The sequence below is a fragment of the Lycium barbarum genome, chromosome 9 (assembly GCF_019175385.1).
Source record: "Lycium barbarum isolate Lr01 chromosome 9, ASM1917538v2, whole genome shotgun sequence".
NCBI classification, from domain to species: domain Eukaryota; kingdom Viridiplantae; phylum Streptophyta; class Magnoliopsida; order Solanales; family Solanaceae; genus Lycium; species Lycium barbarum.
Window position 1 is genome coordinate 112267590 of NC_083345.1, and position 12193 is coordinate 112279782.

A 12193-nucleotide genomic window follows, 5' to 3' on the forward strand; every position below is an offset into this window, starting at 1 on the left:
TACAGCTTTCAGATTAGTAGACTGAGCATGTTATAAATTCTGTGCCACAGGGCACAAGTGATCTGGGCACTGAAGGCCCTTCCACAGAAGCTGCCTCCACACCATCTGTAGCTGATCCTACCACTTCTTTGGAGGCACTACTTCGGCCTGTTGTCCCATCTTCAGCTCTTATTCCTCTTTCAGCCGCAGCATCAGCCTTCGAGGATATCTTTGTCCTAAACAAGGTGAACTTCAGAGAGCTTGCCATGAAGGCAGAGCGAGCTGATCAGCAGGTGACCCGGATATTACAGCAATTGGGTAGGTTCGTTCGCAAAGAGGTTACACCAGAGTTAGAGCCTCTTAAGGAGGCTATGGAGAGGTATCACGCTAGAGTGCATGCGAGACTTGACGGTTTAGAGATGTAGATACTCACTATTGAGAAGAAGAGTGAGAGTGGTACTTTTGGAGATTTGAAGACCGAGCTTGAGCAGCTCAGAGCTGAGGTCAAGGCCCTTCGTGCATGAGAACAGGTTATTGTGGATGACCCGATGCCACCTGCGCCAGTCGCCAGCATTTCAGATTTGATTAAAGTAGCTGACTTGGTGACTGGGAGGAGATTAGGGAAAGTCTCAAGAGAAAGAGGACTGAGACATTGGTTGTTGATGATGACGAGGATGATGATGATGAGGATAAGGACACCGAGTTTCAGGAGAGTATTCGTCAGTCGCGCCTAGACACGAGGTTCATAGAAACATCTTCCAGCACCAATGCTATCCTAGTAGGGAGGGTTTCCATTCGCACTGATGCAGAGGGGACACTTCAGCAGCAGCAACGGGCTTAGACCGTCTGAGGTCGGCCCCTCCAACGTTGGGTGATGGTATGAGTTTGATGCATTGGGGACAATATATCCTCTTTTTGCTAGGGTGGGGTAACCTGATGTATCTTGTAGTGTATATATGTGTTAAATCTTGCTTAGAGTAATTGTGACTTTAGTGGTTGTTGCATTTTGAACTTGTGGCATGGATTTTGAGAACGAATTGGAATGAAAAGGGTATTTTTGAACTTGGAAATGAAATGATTTAAAATTGACCCCTCCAAAATTTTATTGCTTATCATAAGTTGTAATCAATTGACATGGATGGTTCTTTTTGTGACATCATAGATATTAGAGTGTGTATGGGTTGAGTGTCCAAATCCTTATGTCATTATGAGTGTGAGAACTTCCTTGTGTTCATTGTTGGCATATGTGGATCTAGAACTTTCCTGGTAAGTTGTGTTGTATTGTTTAGGATAGTTGGTTGTGAAGTGATCATAGGCTTTCCTTGTAAATAGTCATTTTAGCCTTAAAAAGCCCAAAACCCATTCTATATGAATATCATTAGTTCCCCCTTTTGAGCCTTTGACTTGTTTTTCTTGATTAGCCGTAACAAACCTTTTTCCCTCTTCATGAATTAATTCCATCTTTGCACCCGTTCCCTCCTTGACACTACGAGAGAAAAGAGGCAAATCGCCTAAGTTGGGGGTGGTATATGTGTGAAGTAGAGGCTAAGAGCCTAAAGCAGGAGGTGTGTGAGTTACATAGTCGAGAACTGGATGTGGTAGCGGATTAAATTTGAGAAAAGTGTTATAAAAAAAATTAAAAAAAAAAAAGAGAACATCTAAAAATTGTCTCATAAAAAGATTGTAAATTCTAATAAGAATAAAATCACATCATAGTCATGAGTTGAAGAATAAACATGAATAGAATGGTCGTGCAAAAAGTGAGAATGTGTACTGTCGAGGAGGATGAGTCACTAATTCCCAAATAAGTATCCTACCCTTCCCCGAGTCTATATTACAACCCAAGAACAAGTCCTATAGTAATCACAACTGAACCATCCGAAAGTGTTAGGCATTGAAATTAAGGGCAAGCATATGGTATCTGCACTTGTAAATCATGAACTTCTTATGAGCGGGAGTGCTTTCTATTCTCATTTATCCTCGTCCCTGTTCTTATCTTAAAATTATGTGTGGGACATTCTTTGGTCTAAGTAAGGGCATAATGGTGAATACTCGCGTGAACAAATGCCTCTGATAATGTGATGTCATTGATTGAAGCGTCATAGTCAATTCTAATAACTTGTTATGAAAGAACATTGTTTTGAAATGAGGAAAGAGGGAGTTGACTTGAAAATCCACAAGTCGATAGTGATGAACAAACACCATTGAAGATACTTTTACTTTATTTTAGTATAGTTGTAGTTTTTATTTTGTAGTTGTTTTGTTTGACTTGTTTAAGGACAAACAAAGATTCTAAGTTGAGGGTGTTGATGTGTCGCGGATTTGTGGCACATTCGACGCCTTTTTACTATGAATCTTGGTTGTTTTCAAGTAAGTCTGGGGCATTTTAATGTTTTTTTGTTGTGCTTTAGGAATACGATGGCCCAAAAGCAAAACCAAAGGAAAAAGGAAAGAACACCCAGAAATGATGATTCGATGGTCCGTCGATTGATCGACGGACAGTCCTTTGAAGCATCTATAAATTCGATTTTCCAGTGATGGCCTTCGCTGAAGAGGACAAAGGACGGAGGCATCGACGAAGCATCGAAATGATTGACGTTTCGTCATTTGTATCGTCAAACAGATTTGTCAACAAGAAGAGAGAAAGACGGAAGACTCGACGGAGTGTCGAACTGGTCGACGACACCGTCAAATGGACCATACCACTGAAGAAACAAAAGATGAAGGCATCGACGGACCGTTGCTGTGCGTTTTTGGAGCCTATATAAAGAACATTTTAGGTTTTTGTACACATCTGATTTTTCTCCAACATTTAACACTTTTTCCATTGGTGGGTGAGCATTGAATACACCACTTTTGGATTTTAGTGAAGTCAAAAAGATTCCATTTCCATCATCTTTATTACACTTTGTAAGCTTTATGTCTCTATTATTACTTACTACTTTTGTGACTAATATGTGTGAGTATTTTATTTAATCAAAGTTGTGGACCCAAATGATGGGTGTTATGTAATGGGTGTATAACATTGCATATATATATAATGTGTTGTGATGTCTTTTATTATTTATCATATTCATTGTTAGTTAGTGGTTACAAACACTTGCTTATGCACAAACCCTAGTTTAGTTTGAAAAGATCAACTAGGGTTTGAGTTGAAATAATATAACAAGGTCTTGGCGCGCTAACCCTCGTTTAATGAACTCACTTAGGAATAAGATGCGTTCTACTTGGCATATTTAATCGGTTTTACTTGCAACTTTTCTATATTTGGTAAAATCATGAAAAGAAATACTTTCTAGCTATTGGAAAATATTAGGAAGTGCATTAGAGATTAAGTGCATACAAAACCACGACCATTAGAAATATATCATATTGATACCCATAGCATAACATCTAATCACAACGGGGACACAACTTTGGTTCTTTTAATCCAAAAAAATTCCAAATACTTCAAAATAGCGAATACAAACCAAAACCCCTTTTCTACACTAGTCGGAATAGAACTAAAGTCTTTAGAGATTAGTAAAATATATGATTAGTATTTATTTCACACTTTATTCCCTGTGGGATTCGACCCCAACCTAGTTGGGTTACTATATTTGACACCGACCGTCGTACGCCATAATTTAGGTGTAATTTGAGCGTATCAGTTATGATTGATATGAATCTAGGTATCAAAATCCAGTTGTTGAATGTCTGACACATGTTGTTCTCAATTATGTCACATTTACTGTGTTCTTTAAAGTATGCCCTACACTATGTTTCCTTGTTGTATTGAAATAAGGCTTCAATAATGTCGTCCTCTAGCTCATCAATCTCGTCAAGTTTTTTATTAAAAAGAACTTCAAATGATGCCCTTGCTACCTGCCAGAATTTTCTTCTTCTTTCTTCACCCCTTCATTCCTTCTTCCAGTTGGCCCATATATGCCTAGCACACCATCTGTGCTAAGCATTTGGCAATAAATCATGAAGTGCCACAAGCAGACCCTATTAAACAAACAGTCAAGCAACAAGATACAAACAGACTCATAACAGGGTACAAATAGTCTTATTGTCATGACCCAACCCACGGTTCGTGCAGCCACCTACCATATTACTACCCTAGTAGGCGAACCTTTGCCAACTAAACCCAATTATTAAATAGTTGCGACAACAATCTTTCAAAAAAATCACAAAATTAAAGTAAACGCTTTGTACAGACTTTGGTTTTAAAATACAATAAAGCTGAAAAGGAATCCCCGGGATCTAGTCTAGACAGGTACAAGAGCTCCTACAGTACAGAAAGACAAATAAATGACACAGTCCCTGCCTGGAGTGAGATGAGCGAGGCTGCAGGAGAATGCTTGATAAATCCACATGATGAAACTTCACTAAGACCTGCAACATATCTACACCTAAGAAGGGCGTAACAAGAGTAGTATCAATACACCACACGTACTGGTAAGCACCATAGGTCGACTAAGGTTAGTTTATGCAATACAATGTAAAGTCAATAAGATAGCAAATAAGTGAATGAACCTCAAGATTCTAAAAATAAGATTATTACACTCACACCACTTACATTTCCTCTCTCAACTGCTCGCTTCTTTTATTTCCAAGAATTACAGGTATTCTACTTAATCACAACCGTTCTCTTCCTTTCATTCGACCTACTACATTTACTTTATATTAGCCACCCCTCCACCCACATTCTCAACGAAATCATAAGGATGGATAAGCAATACCAACGATAGTGGTACACACGTACATTACATAGAAATATGAGATGAAGTGCAATGCAGAATGTGATGCAAGGCCCAAACACACTGTAAATACATGCTAACTGATGTCATTGCTCAGTAGTCATGACCTGTATGGGACCCTTGGTGTCCATGTACCACTCGTTAGGGATCTACTCCTCGGACCCGAGCCATAAATCCTCCGCTCCGAAAAGAACCTCGGACGCAGATCCATATCATAAAGAATACTCGTATCTAGATCCACGGCCAAAGGACCAGACAACCCAATTTCCCATACTCAGCCTTTCCTTCTACCTGTATTTCCTCAGAACCCGTGCAATGCAATGCAATGCTGCAATAAATCAACAAGTCATAAATCATGCCCTTGATGGGCGCTGCGCTAGTCCAACTTACTCGGACCTCTCAATACAAATTTCTTATTTATAAAAAAGACAAACATGTGAATAATTCAATACAACCGGAATAAGGATGGAAATCACCCACTCCTAGGGATGCATAAATTAAACACGAGATACCCCTCAGTGATAATAGTACTCACATTAATAACCATTCATTGTTACCCTAGCTACCATTTACACAAGATTTTAGTTAAGTTATAGAATATATCCAACCCAACTTCCTGTCCGAAGACCTAATCGTGCAGTCTCCCGTCAACTCTAAACGTATATATGATTCGCTAACCAAAGTCTAACTCAAGTAAATCATAACCTAGCTCGTTGACGAACAACTAATTGAATCTCAACGATTGCTCATTTTCCTAGATTTCGTCAGAATCCATGAGAGGTAATAGTTGTAGGGAATAGTGGGGAGGAAATAGAAAGGTCTCATTTTCTTGGTGTCAAGGGTTTTTATTTCGTATGGGACCCTAGGAGCAGCCTTTGGGAGTATTTTATTGAAAAAGGGGAAAAAATAGACTATGTGACCAAAAACGTGGTCACTGTTCCACATGGACCGCTGCGGCGGTCGAAATACCGCTATAGCCGTACCGCTATGGCAGACCCTTGACCGCTATAGCGGTCCGCTTCCTTCCCTAGCCCACAGTTTTCTAATTCTCTCCGAAGTTGATTTTTTCCGCTCTTAACCCCTAAATCACACCATAGAGCTTATTATTTATGACCCTAGACCTAGATTGGGCACGGGTTCGCGAAATATTAAATAACGACCGGACGGGTTGTTACATCAGATACCAATTAAACTATCGTTCATCCCTGAACAGAGTGGGGTGAGGTGAGGGTCACCTTCCTAGGCCCCATATCATAGGAGATAGGATTTTGAGCTATCGACATAGGGTAAGGAAATTTTTAACATGGAACAACGAAAAATTTTCAAAGCCACCACTATAGCGGCTAGGGGACCCCTATAGCGGTACAGCTGTAGCGGTCAAATTGCCGCCCGCAGCGGTCATTGGCCAGAAGCAAAATAAATAGGGTGATCTCAGTTCACCCCTCCCACTTCCCACTTATCCCCCATAACCGAACACTTCCCCTCTCCCCACAAAAATTCTTCCCCCTTATACACTACTCAACCCCCTCATCTCTCTTCGCACTCCCTTATAACCACCCTAACCCCTTCGATTTCCCAAAACACTACCCAAAACAGATAAGAAAATAAAGGGTTTTCTACCCTAAAGTTCACTTTTCAAGCGAAGTTTACAGATCTCTCGTCGTTTCAAGGTATGTGCTCTGTTTCACTATCTTATAACTTGTCTATGGCTTTTCTATTTCGAAATTTTCATCCTTAACTTGCTAGATTAGGAAGAAATTCGGTCTTCTAGACCAAAAAGGGGTTTTTGGTTCTTGGGGAGGGCAGTTCTTTGGATCATGGAGGGTTATTTCACGTTCATAATTTTTTACCAACACTCTGTACTAAAGATCTGCTAAATATGAGGTAGTTTTATGTTGGGGTGAAATGTTTTTTTATGGTGCAATCTTTTTGAAGTTTTTGCTCAAAATTTGGTAATCATGGTAGTTGAAATAGGGTAAAATACGTTGTAAAAGTCATGCATGCTATCATCCTACTTGATCCTAGAAAAAATTGGAAATATCATGGTGGAAATCTTAGGTTTGAAAAAGGTTGGGGTAGGAATTTTCAGACTAGAGAAGGTGGGACCACTGCAGCGGTCCTTCTACCACGATAACGGTACTGCAGTAGCGATGGGACCATCGCTGGGAGCGGCCCTTTTGTTTGGGAGGTGGCCGCTATATCTAGCCCGCTACAGCGACAAAGCACCGCTATGGCGACACCTCATCCGCTGTAGCGGCCTTCTTATAGTAATAGCGGCTTCACTGCAACGGCCATACCACCGCCGCAGCGGAGCTGCTTTAGGTAGAAGCTAGATTTAGGATTTTTCTACTATTTCATGCATGGTCTATCACTGCTAACTCTTATTACCACATTATTCTAACTCTGCTTTTCAATTTTTCAGGCTAACTCTCTCGCTTTACTATGGTGGATCAACAACAAGGACAACAACCCCCAGCTTCCCCCCTCCCCCCCACATCAAGTTCCCTACTCATGCATGTAAGAGGCGTTACATGGAACATCAGACCAAGGGCCTGCTTCATAAGCGGGCTTTCATTATGGACCGGGTTGAGAAGCTGGCCCCGAAATTCTATCAAACTTTATGCCGTATTCGTTGGGGTCCATTACTCGAGGAGCCCGGGACTGTCAATTATAACTGGGTCAGCGAGTTCTATGCTATGGTCCCTACTATGGATTGGACTGTCCCAGAGCCGCAAATTACAGTCCAAGGGGTTGCCATAAAAGTGAGTGTTGAGGCCATCAATGTCGTTCATGGGCTGCCCAACCCTCCACAGGATGAGCTTCGGGCCAAGGACATTGAAGGAAATGGGTCGTAGTTGATGAGGATGTTGGTGAGGGAATCAAAAAGGAAGAAGGCTACCTGGGTTGTCTCTCATTTGGCTATTAAGAGTAGACATTTTACTCTTGAGGCCTAGAGGTGGTTAAACCTCGTTGCCCGATGGGTTCGCCCTTCGAGCAATACTACTGATGTCACTTACCCGCGGGCCCTTGTGGTGGCTTGTATCCTAGATGGTATGCCCGTGAATGTGGGTATGCAGGTGATCGGGGCGTTGCGGGGTTTCGTGGCCAAGGCTGGCTTGAGTTTGATATTTCCTTCCCTGATCACCCATCTTTGCCGTAATGCTAGGGTGCCTATGGAGCCTGGAGACCGCTATGTGGGGTGTGATGTCGCTTTTGACCCACTGAAGATCAAGCGAGCACAGGGCAGGGGCAAAAGAAAGAGAATTGGCTCGGATGACAGCGATCATAGTGGTGGCCCACAAGGCAGGAGTGGTCAGTCACAGACCCCGGGTACCTTGGAGCGCATGGAGGCTGATATGGCTGCGGTGAAGGCGGCCATGATGGGGTTTGCGCGGCCTTCCATAGAGGTTGGGTCGTCTAGCAGTGCTGCGGGTACTGGCTATTTTACTACGGAGCAGATGAAGAGTTACATAGAGACCCAGACCAAGATTGAGATGCTATGGATGCCTTGCAGGGCGCCTATGGATCCTTGGCTCAGGCCCATGTGGATCTCTAGGATGACTTGAACGAGGAAAAGAAAAAGAGACGGACTAGGGACAAGCTATTTTTGAAGATGTGGAAAGGCATCAAGAGTCTCTTGAAGTTCCTAGTCCCAAGGTGACTACCATAGATGTCTCCCAGTTCTCCCTCCTTAGAGAGTCCAGACTTAGCAGCGAGGTTTTTAGTGACTCGGAATATGGTGGCGAAGAGGCGACTAGCTGAGGAGTGGCTTAGAGCTCCCCCTCCCCCCTTTTTGTTTTTCAACTTTGATTAGTACTTGCCCTTGTAGGGCTTTGATGTTCAGACAATTTGCTTGCTTTTGGTTGTTTTTGGCATGTTTGGTTAATTTTTATTTTGTTGGTTTGGTGCGGGTGCCTTGGTTTAAAGGTGCTCGTAGGATAATTGCCTTAGTTGGGCGGATGCTTTTAAGAATGTATTTGCTTTGGATATCAATTTCTTCTTGGTTTGTTGATGTACTACACAAATTGGCAAAACAAATGAAGGAAGACGCTACTGGTCAAACGGTACCGCTGCAGAGGTATGGTGGTGAGTATGTCGCCATAGCAGACCTTTGCAGAAATTCTGAGTCCGCTATGGCAGTCTGATGCCCGCTATAGCAAGCCCGTTGTAGCGGTCCCTGTACCGTTACAGCGATGCTACAGTGCTAGTGGACGGAACTTTTTGCCCTCCAGCTCGGATCGCGTAAGGGTTTACTTAAATGATTAGCGCGTAAAACATGGTTTACACCTACGAGTACGAATGAGCTATTAATTTGCTACTATTTCCAGGATCAGTACCCAGTCTATAACATCAACATTATCACAGAAGTTTTGTTCATCCACAAAAATACTACGCACCTGCTACAGAACGTCTTCCTCGAGTCAGAATAGAGAGACACTAATTGGGATCGACAGATACCAATTAGCCCGTCAAGACACCAATTGGGATCATTTAGATACCAATTGGATCCAACTAGGAGACGGCGAATTTAAGGCGGCACGATGGAATGAATGAAGGGAAACTTCTAGATGTCCTATAGCCTCTTGCAGACGGGTACGGACGTCATCGTACCATTCCACCAGACTCTACTAGAGATTTGCTCTTGTACTTGTGAGACCGGTAACCTGGGCTCTGATACCAACTGTCACGACCTAACCCACGGGTCATGCGGGCACCTACCATATTACTACCCTAGTAGGCGAACCCTTACCAACTAAACCTAACTATTAAACAGTTGCGACAACAATCTTTCAAAAAAATCACAAAACTAAAGTAAAAATTGTATACAGACTCTGTTTTTAAAATATAATAAAGCTGAAAGGGAATCCTCGGGATCTAGTCTAGACAAGTACAAGAGCTCCTACAGTACAGAAAGACAAATAAATGACACAGTCCCTGCCTGGAGTGAGATGAGCGAGGTTGTAGGAGAATGCCTGATAAATCCACACGACGAAACTTCACTAAGACCTGCAACATATCTACACCTAAGAAGGGTGTAGCAGGAGTAACATCAGTACACCACACGTACTGGTAAGCATCATAGGTCGACTAAGGTTAGTTTACGTAATACAATGTAAAGTCAATAAGATAGCAGATAAGTCAATGAACGTCAAGACTCTCAAAATAAGATTATTACACTCTCACCACTTATCTTTCCTCTCTCAACCGCTCGCTTATTTTATTTCCAAGAATTACAAGTATTCTACTTATTCACAATCGTTCTCTTCCTTTCATTCAACCTATTAACTCTCGTCCTCACGCTCCTCATATGCTCTAGCTTCTACCTTTTTTGTCTGTAAAGTCCACCTACTCAATTTACTCAATACAATGCACCTAGGGAATGATTCACTATCTAAAGTCCACTACTATATTTACCTTATATTAGTCACCCCTCCACCCACAGTCTCAATGAAATCATAAGGATCAATAAGCAATACCGACGACGGTACACACGCACATAACATAGAAATATGAGATGAAGTGCAATGCAGAATGAGATGCAAGGGCCCAAACACACTGTACATACACGCTAACTAATGTCATTGCTCAGTAGTTATGACCTGCATGGGACTCATGGTGTCCATGTACCACTCGTTCCGAATCCACTCCTCGGACCCGAGCCATAAATCTTCCGCTCCGGAAAGAACCTCGGACGCGGATCCACATCATAAAGAATACTCGTATCTAGTTCAACGGCCAAAAGACCAGACAACCCAATTTCCCACACTCAGCCTTTCCTGCTACCTGTATTTCCTCAGAACCCGTGCAATGCAATGCAATGATGCAATAAATCAATAAGTCATAAATCATGCCCTTGATGAGCGTTGCGCTAGTCCGACTTACTTGGATCTCTCAATACAAATTTCTTATTTACAAGAAAGACAACCATGTGAATAATTCAATACAACCGGAAATAAAGACGGAAATCACCCACTCCTAGGGATGCATAAATTAAACACGAGATACCCCTCAGTGATAATAGTACTCACATTAATAACCATTCATTGTTACCCTAGCTGCCATTTACACAAGATTTTAGTTACGTTATAGAATATCCAACCCAACTCCATGTCCGAAGACCTAATCATGCAGTCTCTCGTCAACTCTAATAGTATATATGGTTCGCTAACCAAAGTCTAACTCAAGTAAACCATAACCTACCTCGTTGACGAACAGCTAATTGAATCTCCATGAATTTCTCGTCTTCTTAGCTTTCATCCTAATCCATGAGAGGTAATAGTCATAGGGAATGGTGGGAAGGAAATAAAAAGGTCTTTTTTTCTTGGTGTCAAAGGGTTTTTATTTCATATGAGACCCTAGGAGTAGCCTTTGGGAGTCTTTTATTGAAAAAGGGGAGAAAATAAAATAAGTGACCAAAAAACGCAGCACTGTTCCGCGTGGACCGCTGCGACGGTCGAAATGCTATAGCGGTATCGCTATGGCCGTCCCTTGACCGCTATAGCGGTTCGCGTCCTTCCCTGGCCCACAGTTTTCTAATTCTCTCCGAAATTGATTTTCCCACTCTTAACCCCTAAATCACACCATAGAGCTTATTATTTACAACCCTAGACCTAGATCGAGCACGGGTTTGCAGAATATTAAATAACAACCGGACGGGTCGTTACATCAGACACAATTTGTTTCTTGTTTCTTGCAACGCTTGTGGACAGGAAAGTAAGTCACCACCCTAAAATCACCAGTGCTGCCTTGTATGCTTCCTCTAATATGCCAAGGACAACCTTTATGCACACCCTTTGCTGCTATCCTTTTCTTTTCTTTAGGTTTCAACTTAAGGTTCATATCTCTCTGAATTGAGTAGGTTTGCAGTGTTTCTCTAAACTCAATATGATTCAGAAAAACCATCTACAACTGAAATTAAAAAAAAAAAAAAAAAAAGGTTTTTGCATCGAAATATACTTTGCTACTTGCATTCCTAAGTAGTGGCTCTAGTTCTTCATCATTCCCAACAGGTTCCCCCCTTCTTCATCACTAACTTCACTACCTGGATCAGAACTATCAAACTACAATTCATCCCCTCATAGTTTCCCTTCATACCTTCCCCTCTTATTCTTAAAAATATCCTTAAAACCAGCATCTAAACCTACAGGACCAGATGCTATCTCATCTATATTTACCTTCTCAGCCTTTTTTTAGCTAGTTTTTCTTTAATGTTTGCCTATCTAGCTTCATCAAACTCTTTATCCAAGTCACTTAAATCATTAATGTTCTCATCAACATCATATAGTGACTCAGAATCCCTAGATTCTTCTACATCAGATTCATCAGAGGATTGAAGGTGGTAGGAAGAGAAGTCATTACCTTCCTGTTCATTAGCAGAAACAGTCTCACGAGCAGTCTCTTTACCATTTTCTTTGTCTCATAAATTGATATTTATACTAGGGGTTTGGGGTGAAACATTAGCCCCAGGCTGT